General features: G+C 34.4%; 1 protein-coding gene across 13 annotated transcripts in view; it reads left to right on the forward strand.

The window, feature by feature from the left end:
- Window positions 1–24135, forward strand: part of CSGALNACT1 (chondroitin sulfate N-acetylgalactosaminyltransferase 1) — a 395383-nt gene that overhangs the window by 135548 nt on the left and 235700 nt on the right. For 7 of the 13 annotated variants that reach the window (XM_074287428.1, XM_074287425.1, XM_074287424.1 and 4 more), the window contains one exon: window positions 14458–14544. The exons of the other annotated variants lie outside the window; for them this stretch is intronic. The gene's annotated coding sequence lies outside the window, so the exon portion shown is untranslated. The remainder of the gene's footprint in view (window positions 1–14457; window positions 14545–24135) is intronic. 13 annotated transcript variants of the gene reach the window in all.

Genomic DNA, 24135 nt, shown 5'->3' on the forward strand with positions numbered 1-24135 from the left:
AAGACACCTACCTTGTTTCAGTCTTAGTTTCTTCTTCAGTAAAATGAGCTGATAATATTACTTATCTCAGAGGGTTGTTGTGATGAGGACCAAATGAGTGATGTGTAAAGTGCTATCTATCTATCTATCTATCTTATCTATCTATCTATCTATCTATTTATCTCTATCATCTGTCTATCTATCATCTATCTATCTATCTATCTATCTATCTATCTATCTATCTATCTATCTATCTATCTATCTATCTATCTATCTATCTACCTATTTATCTCCCCTACCTATCGATTTATCTATCTATCTCACTTCTAAATCTGTGATCTGGTGCAGAGCTGCTCTCACCCTAATTAATTGAACAACTAAATGGCACTGTGAATAGAGCTCTGGGCTTGAAATCAAGAGGACTCATCTTTCTGAGTTTAGATTTGGCCTCGGACATTTAACAAGTCACTAAATCCTGTTTGCCTTAGTCCTTCATCTGTAAAATGAGCTGGAGAAGAAAATGATAAAAGGTCCAGTGTCTTTGGCAAGAAAATCCCAAAATGGGATTATGAAGAGTTGGACTTTTGGAACATCTCAGTAACAAAAACCCTAATTAACTAGCTTATTATAGGTTTTTTTTTTTTTTTTTTTTTTTTTTTTTTTTTTTTTTTTTTTTTAAGACTCAAGGTATTATATTATATTATATTTATTTATTTATTTATTTTTATAGTTTTTATTTACCAGATATATGCATGGGTAATTTTACAGCACTAATAATTGCCAAACCATTTGTTCTAATTTTTCCTGTCCTTCCCCCCCCCCCCCCCCCCCCCCCGCCATGGCAGGTTGACCAATACCTGTTAAATATGTTAAAGTTTAAATTAAATACAATATATGTATACATGTCCAAGCAGTTATTTTGCTGTACAAAAAGAATCGGACTTTGAAATAGTGTACAATTGGCCTGTGAAGGAAATCCAAAATGCAGGTGGACAAAAATAGAGGGATTGGGAATACTATGTAGTGGCTCATAGTCATCTCCCAGAGTTCTTTCGCTGGGTGTAACTGGTTGAGTTCATTACTGCTCTCTTGGAACTGATTTGGTTCATCTCATTGTTGAAGAGGGCCACGTCCATCAGAATTGATCATTGTATAGTATTGTTGTTGAAGTATCTAATGATCTGGTCCTGCTCATTTCACTCAGAATCAGTTCATGTAAATCTCTCCAGGCTTTTCTGAAATCATCCTGTTGGTCATTTCTTACAGAACAATAATATTCCATAATATTCATATGCCACAATTTATTCAGCCATTCTCCAATTGATGGGCGTCCACTCAGTTTCCAGTTTCTGGCTACCACAAAGAGGGCTGCCACAAACATTCTTGCACATACAGGTCCCTTTCCCTTCTTTAAGATCTCTTTGGGATATAAGCCTAGTAGTAATGCTGCTGGATCAAAGGGTATGCACAGTTTGATAACTTTTTGAGCATAATTCTAGATTGCTCTCTAGAATGGCTGGATGTATTCACAGTTCCACCAACAATGTATCTGTGCCCCTGTTTTCCCACATCCTCTCCAACATTCTGTATTACCTTTCCCTGTCATTCTAGCCAATCTGACAGGTGTGTAGTGGTACCTCAGAGTTGTCTTAATTTGCATTTCTCTGATTAATAATGACTTGGAGCATCTTTTCATATGGCTAGAAATAGTTTCAGTTTCTTCATCTGAGAATTGTCTGTTCATATCCTTTGATTATTTATCAGTTGGAGAATTAGCCCGTTATAGTTTAAATCACCCTATTAACACTACAGTCTGTTATGAAAGAAGTTTCATGAAAATTGTCACCTGGATTTTCCCATAGATCTTTGCGTGACATCTATGTATAGGACAAATAGGCAGTTGCATCCTTTTAGGAGTATTGAGTACCTTCATGTACTTTGCAGTATAGTAAGTGGCTCCTTTCCCATTTCCCTCCTACACTTTAGGAATCTGTTGACCTTCAGGGCTGGCTAATTTTCCCCCCCTTCCCTCCCCTCCCCCCTGCCGGGGGATTATGAGGAAGAAGCATATATCTACTCATTGTCCTTGTTCATTTTGGAATTTCTTTTCTTATTCTATAAAGATATAGATAATTAAAACTATTAACCATGGAGTGGAGATGTGTGTCCGACTGCTTTGGGGATTAGACATAGGATCACCGTATCAGAGCTCAGAAACTTAGAAGTACTATTTTTCAATGCAATTAAACTTAACATTAAATGACTGCCATGTGCTAGGCTAAACTAGCTAATGATAATATATGGGCTAGGTTATTCTAAGTTTCAGAATGATTAGGCAGAATTTATTAGGCTCTGAATTTGCATATAATACAATGCTACTCCATCTATAGAATGTAATACCTGGAATGCATGTCAAGAAAACAGTTGGTCTAAGATTGATAACAGATAAGCATACTGAGAACATAAGTATAAATTACACAGTAAAAACATTAAGGAAATAGGGGGAATTACATAGTAAGTAAATCTAGGGAGATAAGACATTTAAACTGAACTTTGTGGCTCACATACTGCTGCTGACCCAATGGGTAGAGTGCTGGTTCTTCTTTTAGAAAGACTGAGTTCAAATGTAGCCACTGATACTTTATAGCTAGGTGATTCTGGGTAAGTCACTTGACCTGTTTGCCTCAGTTACCTCAACTATAAAATGTAGTTAGTATGGTACCTACTTCCCAGGATTTGTTGGGAGGATCAAATGAGTTTTCTTTCCCCTTCTTTCTTTCCTTTCTTGTACCTTTCTTTCCCTTCCCCTCTCCTTCTCTTTCCTTCTCCTCAAAATCCTATGATGGATATATTATTATATTATATTAGCCCCATTTCTTTTTGGTAGGTGAGGAAATTTGAAGGGGCGTGACCAAAATCAGTCCAAGTATTTAAATTCGTGCCTCTCAACTCAGTTTAATGATTTTCCTTCCCTAACATTTATACACTTTAATATGTAAAAGTAATTAAATTCAATTTCAGTTCAACAAGCATTTTTAAAGTATCTGCTCTATTCTAGGGACTGTTTTAAGCCTTGGGGAGACAAAGAAAGATAAAAAAGTCCCTGCTCTCAGAGTTTAGTGGGAAAGGCATTATGTAAATAACTGTGTATATATAAGATACAAACAGGATAAATTAACAATAATTTCAGAGGGAGAGCACTAAGATTTAATACAGAAACTAAATAGTAACTTTTAAGGTGCATATATTCTATTGGAGGAAAAGCCAATTTATTCAGAGGGAGATAAAATATAAACAAAAAATATAAAATAACAGCATTAATAACTGGGAAGTCAAGAAAGGCCTCTTGTAGGAGATAGTTCTTAAGTTGAGCCTCAAAGAGACCTAGGGGATGTACATAAAAAGAAACATTGCAGGCAGGAGAGAGAGAGCCTGTATAAATGTGGAAATTTAGGATATGGAATTTCATGCATGAAGGATGTAAGCAGGCCATTTCTCTTAGAACATCAAGTAGATAATATATAAATCATCTTGATAAGATGATTTGGAGTCATATGGTGAAAAAGGTTTTTAAAAATTATTGATTTTTTTTAAAACATAGTTTACCTATCCCCAAATATCTATACCCCTCAACTGCCTCCCATAAAGCCATCCCTTGAAACAAAAATAAAACTGACCAATACATTGAAAAAGACTGACATTATCTGTCATACTCCTAGTCCTTTGCATTGCAAAGTAGAGAGGTAGGTGCTTTCTCATGCTTCTTCTTTGGGGTTATACTTCACCATTCTAATATCACAGCATTTCCATTTCAGGTTCTTTGTTGCTGTCTTTCCACTTCTATTGTTGTCATTGTGAATGTTTTTCAAGTTCAAGCTTATTTCACTTTACACCATCTTCCCATATGTCTTTGTATTTTATATTCATTGTTTCTTATAGTATGGTAATATTCCATATTACCATTCATATATCACATTCATATATCACCAGTTTGTTTATCTATTACACAATTTGTGGATGTCTGTTTTGTTTGCAATTCTTTGCTATGAAATAGATGCTATAAATATTTTGTATATGAGGCCTTTCATTTTATCGTTGATCTCCTTGGGGTGTATGCCTAGCATTGGATTTTCTGAATCAAAGAGTATTGGCATTTTAGTCACTTTCTTAGCACAGTTCCAAATTGTCTTTCAGAATAGTTGGACCAATTCTCAACTCCACCAGTGGTGCATCTGTGTGCCTGTCTTTCCCCCAAAGCTTTAACGATGAGCAACCACTTTTTATGCTGTTTTTGCTTATTTGCTGGCTGTGAGGTGAAACCTCAGAGTTGCTTTGATTTGCGTTTCTCCTGTTATTAATGATTCATGGCATTCTTTAATATGGTTGTTAACAACTTGCAGTTTTTATGAAAATATGAGGCAACATGGTATGGTGAATAGAACCTTGGATTTGGAGTAAGAAAGAAATTGCTTTGAATCATTCTCAGACACTACTGCTTCCAAGACCTCAATTTTGTCTATTAAATCTCTCAGCGTTTTAGTTTCCTCATATATAAAATGAAGATTAATAATAATACTTATTTCATAATATTTAAGGATCAAAATGATATCTATAAAGTGCTAAACAAATGTTAACTTATTCTTATTATACTACTTACCTTTTGAAGATGGAAAAGATCTTAACACATTATTACTAAAATAAGTAAATTTTATTCATTTAAAATTCTTAAAACATTTATCAAATAGCCAATTATAATTTAATTTATTTATTATTAAAATAATAATTAACCATAGTTATTGTTATTATTGAATTACCTATATTTTGGAGATTCAAAGGATTTTAGATTCCAAACAGGAATTTGTACAGAATTTGTATTGAGCCACTGAAATTTTTTTTTTGAAGGCAGTCAAGTTGTATGACTTCCCAAGGGTCACACTTAGTAAATGTCTGAGGTTGTATTTGAATTTAAGTTTTTCTGACTTTATGGCCAGTATCTTATCCACTAGTTGCTAGGTAGAGTAACAGAGGAGTAACAGGATGCTTTTGGAATATCTGGCAGCTGTTTGGGCCTGACTGTTGGCAGACCACCTAGAAAGCTATTGTCTTGGTAAAAGTCAATGAAGGACTGAATCAGTATGGTGGGCCATGTGAGTGGAAAGAAGGGAATAGATAAGTGATATATTGTGGAAATAGAAACCACAAGTCTTGGCAACTTCCTAGATATGAGAGTGAATGTGTGGAGAGAGCTAAGATGTAGATTTGGAAAACAGTTATATAGAGGTGCTATTTGAACCCTTGTAAATCTGATGATATCACTAAAAAAATGGAGTGTAGAGAGTAAAAAAGCAAGAGATTAGTACAGAGCCCTCTTACAGTGAATAGGGAGGAAGTTGTGGGAATACCATTCTCCCCCTCCAAGTTTACATAATTATGAAGTTTTTGCCTCACCAAGCTTTTGTGATAGTCTATTAACATACCATGAAAAATTCTCTTCCCAGAATAATTCTTTATTCACTCAAAATCTGAAAATATGGTGATGAAAATTCATGAGAGAATTTATTCTTGCAACATTTCAGGTACCCTTTTGGCTGCATTTATTATTTCTACTGGTATTCTTCCTTTCTCTTTTTGTGGGGAAAAAAAGAGGATTTTAGAGATGCTAGGGAGGTCATAGTTGCATTATTTAGCTGCTCTTTTTAAAATGTTCCTCCAAAGGGTCACACAGTTCATCCATTTAAAAAAGAAAATAATGTGTTTTTGTGCAAAGAAGTGTCAATTTTAAAGGACCTACAGGAGTGAATATAAATGGAAACTAACAATTGCAGCCTTAGGGTTCTAAGTACTCGAGATCCTTCTCAGAATTTAAAAGCTAGGCAGGTGAAGTTTCCAAGGTGAAGTCTGATGAGTTGTTGGCTGACTATCTTTCTATACTCTTTTGGAGTGCCAAGTTATTTCTTTCAGGATTTGGACTGTAAAGATGGAAGTTATTGCTTCAGTACTTTTGATTAGAGTATCATTGGTGAGAAGTGATTTCTCTACTTCTTGAATAGGCGGTATAGGGGTTTGGAGGTTTTAGGTAGGTAGATTCATGTTACTAAAAATCTTACTTCATATGGAGAGGAGATTAATTGTTCAGGGACATAGATCAAATGTCCGGTACTTGTATTTCTGCCATAGCTGAGTAACTGTTATCTGTGTTCTTTCCAGGAGAAATTGCTCTTTATAATCCAGATTGTTAGGAAAAATGTAATATTCTTTTAGAAAAAGGGAAATGAGCCTTCATATAGGAAAAAGGATCTGAAGTGGAAGAAGGGAGATGATCTTTGCTAAGATGATGAAAAGTGAAGAGGGTTACATAGGGGAGAAAGGAAAAAAAAAAGGTTAGACTCAAAACATATTTCCTAAAGACAATGGAGCTAGATGCTTAGAGACATAATAAGCTGATTTTCATTCCAAGAGTGATATAATATATGATAGAGTTATTAAGGGAGAGATCATCTAGTAATGGTCAGAAGAACAGAAGAATAGTGGTAGATGATTCTGTTCTGCTTAGGGTTATTTAAGAAGCTATTTGTCAAAGTGATAACAATAGAGAGATATTATTGTCTTCCTAGAGCATTGTCCAGGCCATGACACATATCCAAGATATGTCCATATATTTAAGACATTACAGAGAATATCTCAAGAATTATCAAAATAGAAGACAACTATCTACTTCTAGTTATTCACATAAGCACAAGGATACTATGAGAAGGATTATACAGATGAAAGTAAGAAATTAAAGACGTTGGGAATATATGATATCTTTTCCATACTGTTGCCCATTGAAGGAAAATGATTCAGATCTGGAAAGCAAAAGGTTGGCTAAAAAGGTGATATTTGAGAATAGAATTTGTACTTTTGGACCATAGCTTAAAATATAGGGGTGAAAGATTCTTGCCTGAACACTGGACTGTTTCTTGTTGGATTAAAAATTCATTTTCAATATTGCAAGAAGTCTCCAATGGAGTTCTCCTAGAACCTCTTTGTTCATGGTCCTATGGTTTTTAACTAGGCATTGTGACCCTGGACCAGTCACTTAACTTCGGTTTGCCTCAACCTTTTTGTCCATAAAATCGCACCAACTCCTTAGAGTTATTGTAAAGAATAAATTACACATTTATCTTCTCTTTGTCTCTGTGTCTTTTACCCACACATCCACTGTTAGGATTACAAGATGAGAACTCAGGTTGTCTGGGCAATTCTCTAGCTCAGAATTCACACCTTTAGTTCCAGCCTTTAGGGGGAATTTATACCTTTGAACTTCTGAGGAGGAGTTTACATACTTAAATGAGTTTACACCTTTAAAAGGAGTTCCGAAAAGGAGTTCACACAACTTTTAAAAGGAACAAGTTCATTGGTTGAAGTAATTTTCTCACAAGCCCCTGAGTTCTCACATGTCCCTTTAAAAAGAGCAAGTTCATTGGTTGAAGTATTTTCTCACAAGCTCCTTTGAGTTCTCACTGCAATTTCTGCTAGGATAAAAGAGGAGGACAGGAGGGCAAGGAGGTAGTGGAGGCTGGGACAGAGTTGGGACGGCAGGCTGGAAGGATAACTTAGAGACCACCAGACCTTTACAATTTGGTGCCCAGCGTGGGGCAAAGACTTTTGCTTATCCTGGCCAGGACTTATTCTGAGCCCTTCAGAGGAGCTAGCCCAGACCTTCACAATCCACATCTACCTACACACCCCTATACCCACATAATGTTTTATTAACCTTAAAACACTATATAAATGTCAGCTGTTAATTTTTTTTATGGGTGACTTGGATAAAGGGATAGATGATTTACTAATGCAGATGAAATAAAGATAGAAGGAATGGAGACCATATTAGTTTGATAGTTTGATAGTTTGATTAGTTTGAGGATTCAAAAAAGATCTTGATAGGCTTGGTCATTTGACTGAAATCTAATAAAATGAAATTAAATAGGAATAAATGTGAATCCCTCCATTTGGGTACTTAACAAGTAAAAGGTAGAAGAGAAGTTAACAGTCCTTCTCAAAAAATTCCAGCTCCATATGAATCAGTAGTATTATATGATATCAGAAAAGCTTCAGTGATCTTTACCTTCATTAAGAGAGGCACAACTTCCCAGAATATAGATTTGATAGAGCAGGGGTTCCCTAACTTTTAGCTATGGGGGAGAGAATTACAAAATTTGCGAGTCATTAAATTAGTTCTTTCAAAGTTTTATTGAATTTAAAGTTGATGTATTAACTAGATTGAAGACATGTATTGGGGAATATTAGAAATTTGTATGTATTCTGATTGATTTAATGCTGTAATTGCTAAATATCTATTCAAGAGATTATTGGATTAATGTATGTTTAAAAGAATTCTAGAGTTAATTGATGCTGAGTTTTACATTTTAATCTGGCAGTCCTTTGCCAGTAATTTCCCTGTGAGTTCTTGATGAATGGTTTTTAATGTGGCAGGATTGGGCCAAGACTAATTACCCCTCACCTGTAGCAGCCAGGGGAACACAATTTTATCTAATAGGAGGATTGATATGAGACATCTTTTTCTCTCCATTCATAACTCTTCATTCTATGTGATTCCCTCTACTTTCCTCCTTTTATTTTAATCTATTCCATTTTTATCCACCACATATCCTTCCTACCTGGCCAAAGTGTGACACTGAAGAACATAGATTTTTCATTATTTGTGTGTTTATTGACTAAAGTTTGATTCTTCCAATTAATAATTAATTTTCATTCATCTTTTTATGCAACACATTACAGTTGTAGATTGCTTGAACAGCAAACAGTTCTAACCCCATCTGCCTTTAAAATGACTATTCTAAGAAGAGTTGCTTATTTTTTATGGCTCAAGGATTTTTTCCTTCTTGAGATAATGATTCTTGGTATATAAAATGATTCTCTATTTCTGCTTGAGTCCAGTGGAATTTTTTAATTCATTTAATTAGACGTAAATTTAAAAGTTTATTTTTTCTTCTTTTTTTTAAAAACAGTGAACAACCAAGTCTGTTACCAAATTGAAAAAATGGTTTTGGTAAAAGTAATGGAATATTATAGGGGCACAACACATTTCTATCTCATTTAACATCATTCTAACCTTTCTGAATTGTTGATGTTATTTCATCTGGGAAGGGGAGGTTAGAATTACTATTTAAGTGTGTTTAAAATTAATTTTTAAAAAATCCATCACAATGTCAAATATTCTCTTGATTCTATGTATTTAGTACAAGGTGGAACTCTAAGAAATTTGGCATCAGGTAGAATTTATGCAGAGGGAAGCTTATATAATACAGAGAAAATGTACTTTATATATCCTGAATCCATATATGTTCTAGGGTAGTGAAGTAGTGTAGTCAATAGAGTGCAGGGCTTAGAGTCAGGAGAATCTGAGTTCAAATCTGACCTCAGATACTAGGCAAATCATTTCACTCTGCTTGCCTCAGTTTCCTCATCTGTAAAATCAAACCATTTCTCTATCTGCCAAGAATGGGGTCATAAAGAGTAGGACATGGTTGAAATGATAAAGCAGTGGCATCATACACATGGTTTTGGATGGTTTTCCTAGAAGAAGACCCCTTTTCTTAAGAATTTGAGAATGTTGCCATTAAAAATTTTTTTTTCACAATGAGAAACAGTGAATAAAGGAAGGGAATATAGCAACATCTAGATGGCTCAGTAGATAGAGCACAGGGTCTGGTATTAAAATCCTGGGTTTAGATCTAGCCAGATACCAGCTGTGTGATCTTGTGCCTCAGTTTCCATAAATGTAAAATGAGGATAATAATTGTATTTGCTTTCCAGGTTGTGAGGATCAAGTGAGATAACATTGGTGAAGCATTTAGCACAGAGTCTGACCTGTAGTAAATATTTTACAAATCTTTTCTTTCTCCTTCCCTCTCATTCTTCCATCTATCCTTCTCTCTTTCCTTCCTTCCTTCCTGATTGGAGGGTTTCAGCTGGAAACAGCAAACAATGTATTTGGTAGAATGAGGGAACTTGAGTAGAATCCTAGATTCTTGGATCTGGAAGAAACTGCAATGATCATTTAGTTCAGTATTCTCATTTTTTAGATGAAGAAACTGAAGGGTTTAAAGTGACTTATCCAGTGTCTCATAGCTAGCCAGTTACAGAGTTATGTCTAATGTTATTTGCATTGAATCAAATTGTTTCTTGGGTCTGTTGAAATAATTCTGGGGCCAAGGAATGCCCAGGTAAGAAAATATTTATGATATAGTGTTTTTCTGGCATTCTAACAATTTGTAATTTCATTAGTTCTAACTGTGAGAAGTCCCTTCATCAATGCAGAAATCAACCTGTTGTCTAGGTTATCTAGGGAATTGTCTCAGAGAATAAATGATTTGCCCAATATTTGAGGCTATATATGAGCTCAGTTATTATTTACTCCAACTCTCGTAATCTATTCATTAAGCCATACATTTTTTAATACATTACTAATAGATACTTATTGACTTGAAAGACCACTCTATAAACTGCTCCCCCCCTCTATAAACAGAACAGCAATAAAACACTGAAAGTCATCCTTCCCAGAATTGTTTCTTGTCAGGAGTTAAGTTATGAGACTGCTGGGGAAGCCTCTTGGTATTATCTCCTTCTTAGATTTTCCATTGGTTATGATGATGCATCCTAGGTAGACAGATTTATGACTGGGTCTTCTTGCTGTCGATGTCTCTGCTCAATGTATGCACCTTGGACAGTTACTTCATTCAGCCAACATTTATAAGATGCCCACTCTTTTCAAGGACCTGCTTGAGGGATACAGAGATGAAACAAAATATAATCTCTCATCTCAAGGAGCTTACGATATAATAGAAATTTAAGATATGTATACAAATAAATGTAATACAAGTTATAATGTGATTAGTGAAAAGGAAAGATTTCAATGAAGAATAAAAAATTAAAAGCTCAGTGCTGTTTATGGTGATTATGAAAAGCTTCATGTAGCAGGTGGGACCTGACTGAGGTTTTAAAGGAAGAGAAAGCTTTCAGTTAGCTTTGTGCCAGACCTCCATTCTAAGGATAGGGAATGCTGATAAAAATTCAAAGGAAAAGAGAACAGGGTGAGATTTCAGAACTCTTTTATAATAAATGTCACCAACAGATAATTATATGCTTAGGATACCAAGGTCAGAGGTGAATGATTTCTTCAAGGTTCAGTTCATTTGCCATCTTTTCTGACCCACTTATCCTGGTACCCTGAATTGTTAGTCTGTTCTCCTTCCTCAAATTATCTTTTTAAAATCTTTTTTCTTTTTCATATTTATTTTGTTTTCTAATTTGTGGAATAAAAATAAGCATTTCTATAACATAATAGAATCAAAGATGTGATTGCACATGAAACTGCAAATCTATTATGTACAACTTGCTACTCCTTTTAATTATATAATAAATTATTGTATCTTTTTTTTCCTTCCCCCCACCTAGAGATGACTACCATTAGACACACATACATGTGTATGTATGTGTATAAAATTATTCTATGCATACTTCTATTTATTGATTCTTTCTCTGAATGCAGATAGCATCTTTCTTCATATGCCCTTTATATAAGTTAATTTGGATGTTTATAATAGTCAAAATGACTCATTTGCTCAAAGTACTTCTTTAATGATCAATAACAATATTGTTATTACTATATACAATGTTCTCTTGGTTGTGCTCATTTTATTCTCCATTATTTCATGCAAGTTTTTCCATGTTTTTCTAAGATCGTCGAATTCATTATTTCTTATAGCACAGTAGCATTCCATCACAATCATAGAGTACAACTTGTTAAGCCATTCCTCAATTGAAGGACATTCCCCTAATTCCAGCTCTTTACCTCCCCAAAGAGAGCTACCAAATATATACTGGCACATAGAGGTTCTTTTTCTTTCCCCCAATCATCTTTGGAAACAGACACATTTTTCCCCCATAAGTTGTATTCCCTAGTCTAATGTATTCAATTTTTCACTTTTGCCTTTTTTTAATCAAAATTTTTTTTTACCAAAAAATTATTTTTTAATCAAAATGGCTTACACAAAATAGGCTCTTGATAAATTTCTGTTGATCTGAACAGAGAAAATGTGATTTTAATAGGCTATCTCTGTATCACCCTCCACTCACTTTCTATATCCAATCAGTTGCCTTGTCCACCTATTTTACTTCCTAAACATCTGTATCTGACTATTTCTCTCTAATTTTGCCTCCACCACCACAGTCCAGGCTTTTTTTTTACTATTGCCCCTGAGCTGTGATATTCTACTAGTTAATGGGTGTGCTAATCTTTCCCATCTCTAATTCATCCTTCACACAGCTGTCAAAGTAATATATCTACAGCACAGGCCTAAATATATCACTCTCCTGCTAAAAACCTTCAATAGCTCTCATTCCTTTGAGGTGAAAATATCAACTGTATAACCTGACATTAAGGGTCTTGCCTATATGGTTCCTCCTTCTTCTTGTTTTTTGTCCTTCATTCTCGAAGAGGGCCATGGGAGGGGGATGATACCATAAACTTAGAGTCTCTCTCTGCTGTGCACTTTCTACTTCATCTTCAACACCCAAAGAAAGCTACAATTAAATACGGATATATGTCTATGTATGTATGTATGTATACACACACACACACAGAGATGTTTATAAACATACTTTTCCACTCATGTAGGACTATATTCTGATTATTTCCATTTGTCATCTATTTTTTTGAAAGTAAATAGCATCCTCTTTTGTAAGTTCAATTCTTTCCACATTTTTTCCTAAATCAATTATTTCATCTTTTCCTATACCCTAGCAACATCCAATCTAATCACATCCTGAGAGATTGTCTATGAAAGATTTCCTCTAGTTTTCTGCATCCCTTCTGTTATTGGCTGAATATCTTTTTCTATACAAGAAAATTTTAGTTTAAAACAATCAAAAGTATCCATTTTATACTTTGACAATACTTTCTCCTTATAGTATAGTTTAAGGTTTGATACTACTGAATCTTCTTCCTTTACATTTTTTTCCCCTGGTTCCTTTGAAGTTCTTGACCTTTTATTCTTTTAAATGAACTTTGTTAAGTTTTTTCCTAACTTAGTAAGATAATTTTTTCATAGTTTAATTGGGGTGTCATTATAGAAATAGATTAGTTAGGTAAAATATTCATTTAAAAATTATATTGTCTGTACCTATTTATGAACAATAAATATTACTTCATTTATTTGAATATAACTTTTTATGTCTAAAAAGTGTTTTATGCATATATTTGTAGTTATTGTGTCTGTTTTGGCAGATATACTCTCAGGTATTTTATTCTATCTGGTTATCTTAAAGGGTATATCAGTATCAAATAATATGACTGATACATATTGTATTTACCCCATTTTTCTCTTGATTAAATCTATTTTAGCTTTAACTTTGTCTGAAATTATGTACTACCCCTGCTTTTTCAATATAATAAATTCTACTTCTGACCTTTATTTTATGTCTGTGTAGTATTTCTCATTTTTACAGCATTTCCTGAAAGCAACATATTGTTGAATTCAGAATTTTTAATCTGATATAGTTCCTGCTTTATGAGTAAATTCTTCCCATTCACATTCTAAACTATATCTACTTGTTTCATATTTTCTTCCTTTCTATTTTTCCTCACTGTTCTCATCCCATTTGTATATTTTTTCTGCTTTACTTTTCTACCTACTACCTAGCCATTCTATTCTTTAACCTACCCATCCCTCCAATAATCCTTCCCTTATCCTCCCCCCCTCCCCTTGGCTTCTTATTTCTTTCTGAATTTAGTAGACTTTTATACCTTTTTGGACATATATGTCGTTCTCTCTTTAACCTATTTCTGATGAGAGTAAGGTTTCTGCACTACCTGCCTTTCCCTTGCTAACTTCCTCTGTTATCAATTTTTCATTTTTTGCTTCATTTGTATGAGATAATTGTTCCTTTTTATCTCTCCCTACATAGTTTTACTTTTTTATTTTTTTGAATCACCCCATCATATTCTGTTTAGCTTTCAAATGAACCAATTAAGATGACAGTCATAAAAGAACTGATAATATTTTCACATGTAAGAAGTGAATTACTTTTCCTTATTAAGTCCCTTATAATTGGTCCATAGTATTTATATTTCTCATGTATGTTATATGTCCAATTTTCCCGTAAGTTCTGCAGCTTTTGTCACAAATACCTGAAAGTCTTTCAGTTTGTACAATATTCTTTTTTCCCTCATTCAGGATTATACTTAAATTTGCTGGGTAAATTACCATTAATCACAATCCCTATTCTTTTGTTAAACAAAATTCAAAGACCTATGGTCCTTCATTGTAGTAGGCCTTGTGTTAGTCTTCTTGTAATTCTATTACATTAAAAAAATTTAATTTTTGTATCCAATATTTTTTCTGTTTAGTTGTTTTCAGTTGTGCTGACTTTTTGTGACCCCATTTGGGTTTTTTTTTTTTTTTTTTGTTAAAGATACTAGAGTGGTTGGCCATTTCCTTCTCCAGTTCATTTGACAGATGAGGAAACTGAGGCAGTTACTTGCACAGGATCACATAGCTAGTAAGTATCTTAAATTGTATTTCAACTCAGATTTTCTTGACCTTAGACCCAGAATTCTATCTACTGAGTCATTTAGCAACTCCTCCCTTTGTATATTTGCATAAACCTTCATAGTGGAATGCTTTTCTCTCTCTCCACATCTTAAATTTCATCTCTCCTTTTAAGATTTAACTCAAGACATACCTCTTCCATGGAGCTTTCCTGATCCTCAGGAGTTAGAACAACCCCTCCCAAATCCTTCTTACTTTTCCTTCTGCATTTTGAATTTATGCATAGGCTGTTTTGCCATTGCACATCGCAAATTTCTTGAAGTCAGTGACCATTTTGGTGGGTTGGTTTTGGAAGATGTCAGCATCTTCATGGTACTTTGCACATAGTAGATGATTTTTAAAAAGTTTGTTGAAATTGAATTGTGTGGAGGGTATACTTTTCCAGCATTCTAACCCTCTACAGAATAGCTTAATTTAGAAAGTATGTTGGGAAAGTATTTGTCCATTACTGACTTTCTATTTTATTTGGTCTTTGATTTTTCCATTGTCTTAGTATTCTATGTCTAATGTATTTTGTTGTATCTTACCTCATAGGACTGTTATTCAGAAAATGTTTTGTAAACTTTGAATTATTACAGATTATTTTTATTATTGCAGACAATTCAAGAAAATGAAAGCTTCTTTGAGGCTGGTTATTTAATTCCCATTATCTAGTTTAGTGCTTGCCAATACTCTAATCCCTAGTAGGTCTGTGATTTCCCTGGTATAAGCATTCTCTTCAGTGATGCAGATTTCAAGCCAATCAACCTGGTAGTTGACCTGCCCATATTTGACACTTAATTATTTGTTGAATTAATTTGAGTCTGTTAAATTTTTATTACTCTCTCAATATCATATGAGGGAATTAGATTAGATGACCTCTAAGATTTCACACTACTTTATCTCAAGTATCTTTTAATATTATTTTTTAAAAATCCCTGACATTATGTGGTTTTGTAAAAAATTGCATCATCATTTAAAGAATGGTCTAGTCACATTGGAGAGAAAGGGCTAGTATCCATGATCAAGGACCCTGTCATTTAGTTGCTCCTCTTTATTTGTTTATTCAGCGTTTTTTTGTTTCTATATGTGACATTGAGCACTATATCACTTAATTTAGTTGAGTTTACATAGGGCATTTCATCACTTATATTTATGCCCTTTCAGAAAGTCAAAGAAATTGATGTCATCGCCATTAGGTCCAGTATGTGTATTAGGTCATGTGTGTGGGCATATGGTCTATGGAGAATCTCCTGAGTCTGAATCTTGCCCTTTCTTCAAATTCTACAATATTCCTCCTATAGAAGGAAAATGTTCTTGTCAGCAGAGAACTAACTGGCTCCTGTAAACTCTAGAAGCTCCTTTTTGGATGTATACATGGACTCCAATTTAAAAATATTGGCTAGACCCAAAGGGAAACCAAGCAGACTGATGACATGTTTTGGACAGGTAAAATATGAATATTATTTGTTAGGTGCTACTCAGTTTTCTGTAGGTTAAGTGTTGGTGATTTGGTGGTTATTATTGTGGATTTTATTTTGGTTTTTGGAAGAGAGAGAGAGAGAATGAGAAAGAGAGAGAGAGAATGAGAAAGAGAGAGAGAGAGAATGAGAAAGAGAGAGAGAGAGAATGAGAAAGAGAGAGAGAGAGAGAATGAGAAAGAGAGAGAGAGAGAGAGAGAGAGAGAGAGAGAGAGAGAGAGAGAGAGAGAGAGAGAGAGAGAGAGAGAGTAGGGAAGAGGAGGAAAGGGGAAGAGGAAGAGGAAGAGGAGAAGGGAGAAAGAGAGAGGGAGAGACAGTATTATGGTCTTGGAGCCAGGGAGGAGGGAGCTAGGAGTGAAAAAAAATCTAGGGAGAAGTAGTGAAAGAAGAGTCAGTTTTTAAAAAAATTATAGGTTTGAAGGAAGAAGGATTTTGGGTAGTAAAATTTTGTAGTCTGTCTAAAAAATTGCTGTTGATCAGTGAGTCTGAGTCAGAACATGATTATTTGCATTAAAAATGAATATTTACTTTGAAGGATTCAGTGCAATGTTTCTGAGCAAGCTTGGTGCATTTATTAGATTTAATTTGCAAAATTTTGGCAGATACATTGATTAAAAAAAGGCATTTATTTTGTAAAACACAGTGTGAATGATGATTTTGTAAAGATTTTCTTTTATTTTTTTGAAGAGTAGAGAGATTTCTCCTTTTCTCCAACTTTAGATTGGTTCTGTTACTTATTGCCTTTGATAACATGGAGAATTCTTGATATTTTGTTGTTCATCTCCTGGACTAATTTTTTTAGTTTTTAGTTCCATAAGCTCTTCTCACTTCTTTTCTCCCCTATGAGTCCTTTGAATTAGGATCAGATCTGTTGAATACTTTATAGAAATTCTTTGGTGGTTAAGTAATAGGCACTCAGTAATATTTACTGACTGCATTAATTCTGTTTTTCTCTTTCTCCCTTTGCTGCAAACAGTTTTCTGTCTCTGCTTAGACTGATCTATTTGTTGTTTGGTATTTTAGGTGGTTGGCCTTTGAGAATTGGCTGCCAATTAGACACTGGAAGGACTAGTAGCACTGATTGTGTTGATCAATACAAGATTTTTAAAAATATTTTTACTCATTTTTGCTATTTATGCAAGTGTTCTTTGAATACAGATGACTATAAGCAGATATCACAATTTTATTTTGAAATACAAATTTTCATCTTCCTTTCTCTAGTATGTGTCATAGTGTCAGTTGACACAGGTTGATTTTTTGAGATCTGTTTAAATTCTGGTCCTACTATTTAAAAATCATTTATTAGGTCTTTCTGCATTTCTTTTGGCTTTATTAGTTTGCTCAGAATCACTCAGAGCTTTCTAACATTTCAGGAGTTTTTGAAATTTTTGAGTTAGTACTTGGGCTTGGGGAAGTAATTTCCTTCACTTGAGCCTCAGTTTGTTTATTTTTATATTGATGACTTAGTGATCTTTAAGGACCCTTTTAACTCTAAAAGTCTGGGTTTTTTCTTCTGAATGAAGCCTGATAGATTTTTTTCTTCCATAGTCTGGTAGTTGTTGCCACATCATCATCACTAAGGATAACACACTCTTCCCTAACTGGGAAGGGCTTTAGGTCTAACAGTTCAAAATACTGGATGAATGATCTTTTTCAACTTTATCCATGACTGTGATGAAAATGTTGCCCTTATTCAGTTAATAAGCTCTTACAATGGGGCTACAATGTTCCTGACACTTGACTAAGAATTGGGGATTCAAAGAAAAGTAAAAGACAATTTCTGTTCTTAAGGAGTTTACTGTTGAATATAGGAGAGAATAAGAAAACAACTTTGTACAAACAAGCTATATCCAGTATAAAATTGGGGGGTAATCAACAGAGTTAAGGCACTAGCATTAAGAAAATTGGAAAAGGCTTTCTCTAAGAGGTGGAGTTTTATCTGGGACTTGAGAATCCAGAAAGTGAAGAACCAGAGATGATGGAGACCAGACCAGGTTCAGAGAAATGCCATTACAGTTCAGTCAAAGATACTTCCTGATTCTGCCCTTAATGGGTTTTTAAAACTTGGAGATGAAAAACTGGAGACAGGTTGGGGGGGGGGCTTCCTTTACATTCTTTTATCTAACAACTTTTGCAGAATTTATTTTATATCTCAAAGGATATAAGCCCCAATTTAATTTCCTAGGGGAACAGTGAGTAATCATAGAGATGGATGAATTGCTGATTGCTCCTTATAAGGAAATAGAAATTTGGGTCTATGCCTGAAATATAACATGATTTGAATTATTTGGGGTTTTTCCTGCTTTATCACAGTGTTGTGGTACTGTGAATATATAAAGGGCCCAACTTCATGGAACAACAGCTACTGAGTAGTGTAAAGGGGAAGGTATGCCATTATTTGAATTTTTTAAACAAATAAAGTGAATCTTTTTTTTTTTACTTTGTGACTTAGGGTCTTAGTTTCTTCATTCTCTAAAACAAGGAGCCTCAACTAGGTAATCTCAAAGGTTGTTTAAATGTGGGGATCCCATAAGAGGAGTAGGCTTGGATGATAGTGCAGTTTGATGGTCCCATGCTTGTTGGAAGAATAAACAACTGTACCAGAAGTATTGATTAATGGATCACTGTTAACGTGAAGGACAGTCCTTGACCTCATCCTGTTCAGTATTTTTTCAGTAACTTGGAAGATGACATAAAAAGATTTCTTATCTTACTTGTGCCAATTTAGAATGAATCAATATTATGCTAGACAACAGATATAACTTGAACAGCTTGCCACGATGGGCAAGTTAAACAAAATTCAAGTTCATAGAAAGCAGTCTATGAAAAGTACTGAGATTCAAGAATAAACTGAATAATTAAAACATTGGAGAGCCCCAGCTTAATAGCAGTTCATTTGGAAAAAAAAGACTTAGGGGATTATAGGTGATTGTAAAGTTAATGCTAGGTCATGAATATCAAAAAAGAGAACATCATGTCTGGCTACACTAATGGAAAACTAGTGTTCAAAACAAGGAAGGTGCTTCCTTCTTAAAAGAAAGGTAGTGGACTCAAGATGCAAGAAAAGATTGAACATGGCCAATATGGGAATTTGTTTTGTTTGTGCATATTTATTATGAGCATTTTTTCCTATTAGGAGAGGGTTTGGATAGGTTTGTCCCCCCCCCAAAAAAAAAAAGAAAAGAAAAGAAAGAAAAGAGGGTGATCGAAGGAATTTTTTAAAAAATGCACCAAAAAGAACAGAAGGAAGGCCAGAAGGAATCACAGACAAGTAAGGGAGTTTTGAAAGTTGCATATAGACTTAGGTACTTAAAAAGGAAAACAAATTTTATATGAGATATATTTGCAGTTTTGTGTATAGTTATTTTTCTGTTCTATTATGAATGTGGAAATGTTCATTTTACTTAGAGTTTGTTAAGTTGGGAGTTTAAAAAAAGAACCAAATTTATTGTTAAGAAATTTCTGACCATGAAGCAATTTTTTAAAAAGAAAAAAGTATAAAATATATTTTAGTTTTTAAATTACTTTACCTGATTATATGTTCAAGATTAAAGTTTAAAATTTTTTGGTGTTAAATTATTTATTTTGTTCTCTAATATGTGTTCAATGAAGAAAACAATGCAGTTTTAGAAAATGCTTGACAATATATTTTTAACATCAGAACACCTTTCTACAACAAAGGGGCTAATGCTCCTCATTGTATTCTGTGCTGATCCACACCACATTTAGTACTCCATTTAAAGAGGGATATTCACAATACAGACCGTATTTAGAGGAAGACAGCCAGAATGATGAAATGGCCCAGGAACAAGATGATAAATGGAATAATTGGAGGAACTGGGAGTTTTAGTCTGGAAAAGAAAAGAAAGAAGTTCTCAAAACTGCATTCAAGCATTTGTAGGACTCTCGTATGGAAGGGGGGATTGAATGGATTCTGTGTTGCCTCAGGTTCCAGAACTAGAAATACTTGGTGAAAGCTCTAAGGAGACAATGGTTTATAATTTTATAGGCATATGTAATGTAGTATTGGTTAGTGAAGCAGTCACAAATACATATAGTCATTGGCTATGGATATGATTTGTGACATAGTATAAGGGCTTCTTAAACTTTTTCCATTCATGATTCCTTTTCACCTAGAAATTTTTACATGACCCTGAGTGTATAGGTATATAAAATAAGTATACAAATCAGATATTTATCATAATAAATCATAATAAAACATTCACTTACAAGACACTATATGAGGTTTTGAACCATAGTTTAAGAAGCTGGAGCATAGACTCTTATGTTCATCATCTTTAGTGCACTGGAGCTGAGAATTTCTTTAGGAGCTCGGAGTGGGGGCTCCTACATGGCTTTATACTTAGGGAGTTTCATAGCTCTCACACTGAAAACTAGATGAAGATGAAAATGATTATAGATTTTAGCTTATAGTGAAGCAGTTTGAAAAGAGTCTATATGTAGCCTCAGAGGCAACTCAGTGATGCCTTGGATAGAATGCTGAGTCTATAGTCAGGAATGTCCGAGTTCAAATCCTGCCATAATTCTTTCTAGCTGTGTGACTGGACAAGTCACTTATCTCTATTTGCCTCAGTTTCCTCATCTGTAAGAAAATATGGAGAAGGAAATGGTAAGCCATCCTACTAGTTTTGCCCAGAAAACCCCAAAAAGGGGTCATGAAAAATTGGACATGAAAATAATTAAACAAGGGGAAGAAAAACAGCATTCTCCAAAAATGGAATGGGCACTTTCATGAAGTAGAGAGTCACTAGAAGTATTCAAACAGACATTGGGTCCTTTTGAGACATAAGTGGTTTCAAAGTTGGATAAAAAGCCTTTTCATTACTTAAGACTCTATGATACTAGGAGAAGCATGCCTTTCCGTGAAAGGCTTAGTTGTAATTTAGTTATGATTCCCACTGTTCCACCTGAAGCATGAACTTCTGGCTGCTTGCTTTCTTAGGAAAGCACAAACATACATGCTCAATGTGGTATTCCATTCCTCACAGAATTTAAATCTGGAATAGTGGAGCAGCAGCCAAGTAGTTACCAAAATAATGTATCGACAATCCTATGTCTAAAAGAGCTATTAAAAATTTGTGTTCTCTGTAAAACTATTAAATGAGTGCTATGTAGAAACATGGAACAAAACAGCTGACCTTCATGGATTTGGAAATTATGGCTCTTTAGTGATTTTTGACATTTGCAGAATTAAATCCGGTGTTATATTTGGATAGATGAGTTAATTAGGCTTTATCTCTGGGCAAGAAACATTGTACAGCAAAGAGGAGTGATTTTTTTTCTTTTTATTATGTGGATAAATTTTTCATCTTTTTAAAAAATTGTTTTAGTCTGCCCATCTGTAAAATGGGTCTATTAGATCCATTCATGGTGTGTTGAAAAGAACTCTGGACCTGGGGTTAAGAAACCTAGGTTCCTTTCTAAACACTTTCTGTTTGGCCGTGTGCCTACAGAGGCAGCTGGATTAGAGCACTTATATTGGAGAGACAATTAATTGCAATCTGTGCTTCTGAAACTCTCACAAAAGGAAAATGCTGAGCTCTTTTATTTGTTTGGTAAATTGAACAGAATGTGCAATTTTCTAAGTGGGCAAAATGTTATTGATCACAGTTCACTCATAAATTATAAATATTACTAATTTTTCCCTTTGGTAGGTGTTTTTAATGGCTTTTAAATGTGGTTAATGGCTGACCTGTTTGTGCAGCCCAGTCAATGCGGAATCACAACAATAGCTCACCTTTATAGAACTTTAAAGAGCTCATAAATATATAATAAACATAGCTCACAATTTAATAATTATTATTATAGCTAGCATTTGTATAGTACTTTAAGGTTTTCAAAGCACTTTACAAATGTTATCTCTTCACAACAATCTTGGGAGGTAAGTGCTATGGCTAGCCCCATTTTACAGTTGAAGAAACTGAGGCATTTAGAGATTAAATGATCTAGTAAGCATCTGAGCCAGGATGTGAATTCAGTTCTTCCTAACTTCAGGTCCAGACCCACTATACATTTTACTTGTTTCTTAAAAAAACAATCTTTTTCTAATCCACTCTATTTGCTAGGTAGTATGCGTAGTATCCCCATTTTACAGACGACAAAATCAAAGCTCAGAGAAACCATGTCTGAATTCCCAGAAGTAGGAAGTGATAAAATTGAAGGCAGGCTTTTTTGACTCAGTCTAATGTTGTTTTTCTTTCAGTAGAAGGGTTCCTTCTCAAAGTGGAAAGGTAAGAAATCACTGGAGAATTTACTAGCCCACATTAACTGTTTTATAGCCACCTGCAAAGTCTCTTCCTTAGTTTGGGGAGATCAGGTGGAGCCCATTCTACCAGCTCCCTCTCCCCTTTCCAATCCATGCTTGTTTAATTATATTCAATATCATGTCAATATTTATGAATGTGTGAATGCCCTGAGGCTGCAATGCAGAGGGAGACATGGTCCCTGCCTTCCTGAAAAGAGATACAGCACATATACAAGATATTTTATGTTGTTCATTTTTCAGTCGTGTTCACTATGACCCATTTGGGGTTTTCTTGGCCAAGATATTGGTGTGGTTTGACATTTCCTTCTCCAGCTCATTTTACAGATGAGGAAACTGAGGCAAACTGGAATAAGTGACTTGATCAGAGTCACACAGCTGGGAAGTATCTTAGGCCATGTTTGAACTCAGGGAGATTAGTCTTCCTGATTCCAGACCCAGTGCTTTATCCATTGTACTATCTGGCTGCCCCATCAGATATTTTGTAGCATACATAATAATGAAAAATAATAATTCTTCTTTATTTACTACTGTAAAGTTACAACGTTTCTCTTCCTTCTCCCCTCCTCTCCTCCCACTATCCAAGGTAAATAGTGTAAATCTGTTAGATTGTGGGCGTCTTGAAGGACAGGCAGTCTTTTGCCTTTCTCTGTATGGGGAGTACTTGGTGCAACGCCTGGTAGATAGTAAGTGCTTAATAAATGCTTATTGTTTGATTTATAGCAAGTATTATTGTATTCATTTTAAATGACAGAACTGAATTGTGGAGAGTCTAAGTAAGAATCCAGTACATAAATCCAGTATTTTTGACGCCAAAACCAGTATCCATCCCCATAGTATCCATCAGTGTGTCTCTACTGATTTATATGATAAATGTATCAGAAAACGAAGTGCTATGCAAGGTCAAGGTAGAAAGAGTATCACTGAGTCAAGGATTCAGAGAAGTTTTGTTTGTTGGTGGAATTGTGAACTGGTTCAACCATTCTGGAAAATAATTTACTCTGTGTATTTTTCTTTTTTAAGTGTGTCTCTCATAAACAATATATTGTTGGATTCTGATTTCAAATCCATTCTGCTTTCTTCTTTTATGAGTTCATCCCATTCACATTTATGATTATTATTATTAGCTATGTTTTGATCCCCATCCTGTTTTCTTCTGCTTATCCTTTTCTTTCTTTTTACCTTTTCGCTATCCAAAAATTTGTTTTGCTTCAGATCTTCCCTATTCCCACCCTTCCTTTTATCCTCCCCTATTTCTCATATTCCCTTCCCTATTGCTTTAGATAGACTTCTATACCCAACTCTCTCTGTATAAGTGTATATACATATACATGTGGATATGTATGCATTAATATCTATAGAGATTGATATACCTATCTATATCCAACATAATTCTCCTGAGAATGAGGTTCAAGCATTGACTGGCAACCCCTCCCTAATTTACCTTTCATTGTAAAAATTCTTCTTTGTATTCCTCTTTTATGTGAGATAATTTTCCCCATTTCCCTTCTCCATTTCTCCTTCTGTAGTGTACCCCTCTTTATCAACCTTTCATTTTTTGTTGAGATTATCCCTACATAATTGACCCACATTCTTGCACTTTGTCTCTGTATATTCCATCTAACTGCCTGAATAATGACAAAGTTCTTAGGAGTTACAAATATCATCTTCTCATGTAGGAATGTAAACAATTTAACTCATTGAATATCTTATGATTTCTGTTTTCTGTTTACCTTCTTATGCTTCTCTTGAGTCTTATATTTAAAGTCAAATTTTCTATTCAGTTCTGGTCTTTTCA

The sequence above is a fragment of the Sminthopsis crassicaudata genome, chromosome 2 (assembly GCF_048593235.1).
Source record: "Sminthopsis crassicaudata isolate SCR6 chromosome 2, ASM4859323v1, whole genome shotgun sequence".
Lineage (NCBI taxonomy): Eukaryota > Metazoa > Chordata > Mammalia > Dasyuromorphia > Dasyuridae > Sminthopsis > Sminthopsis crassicaudata.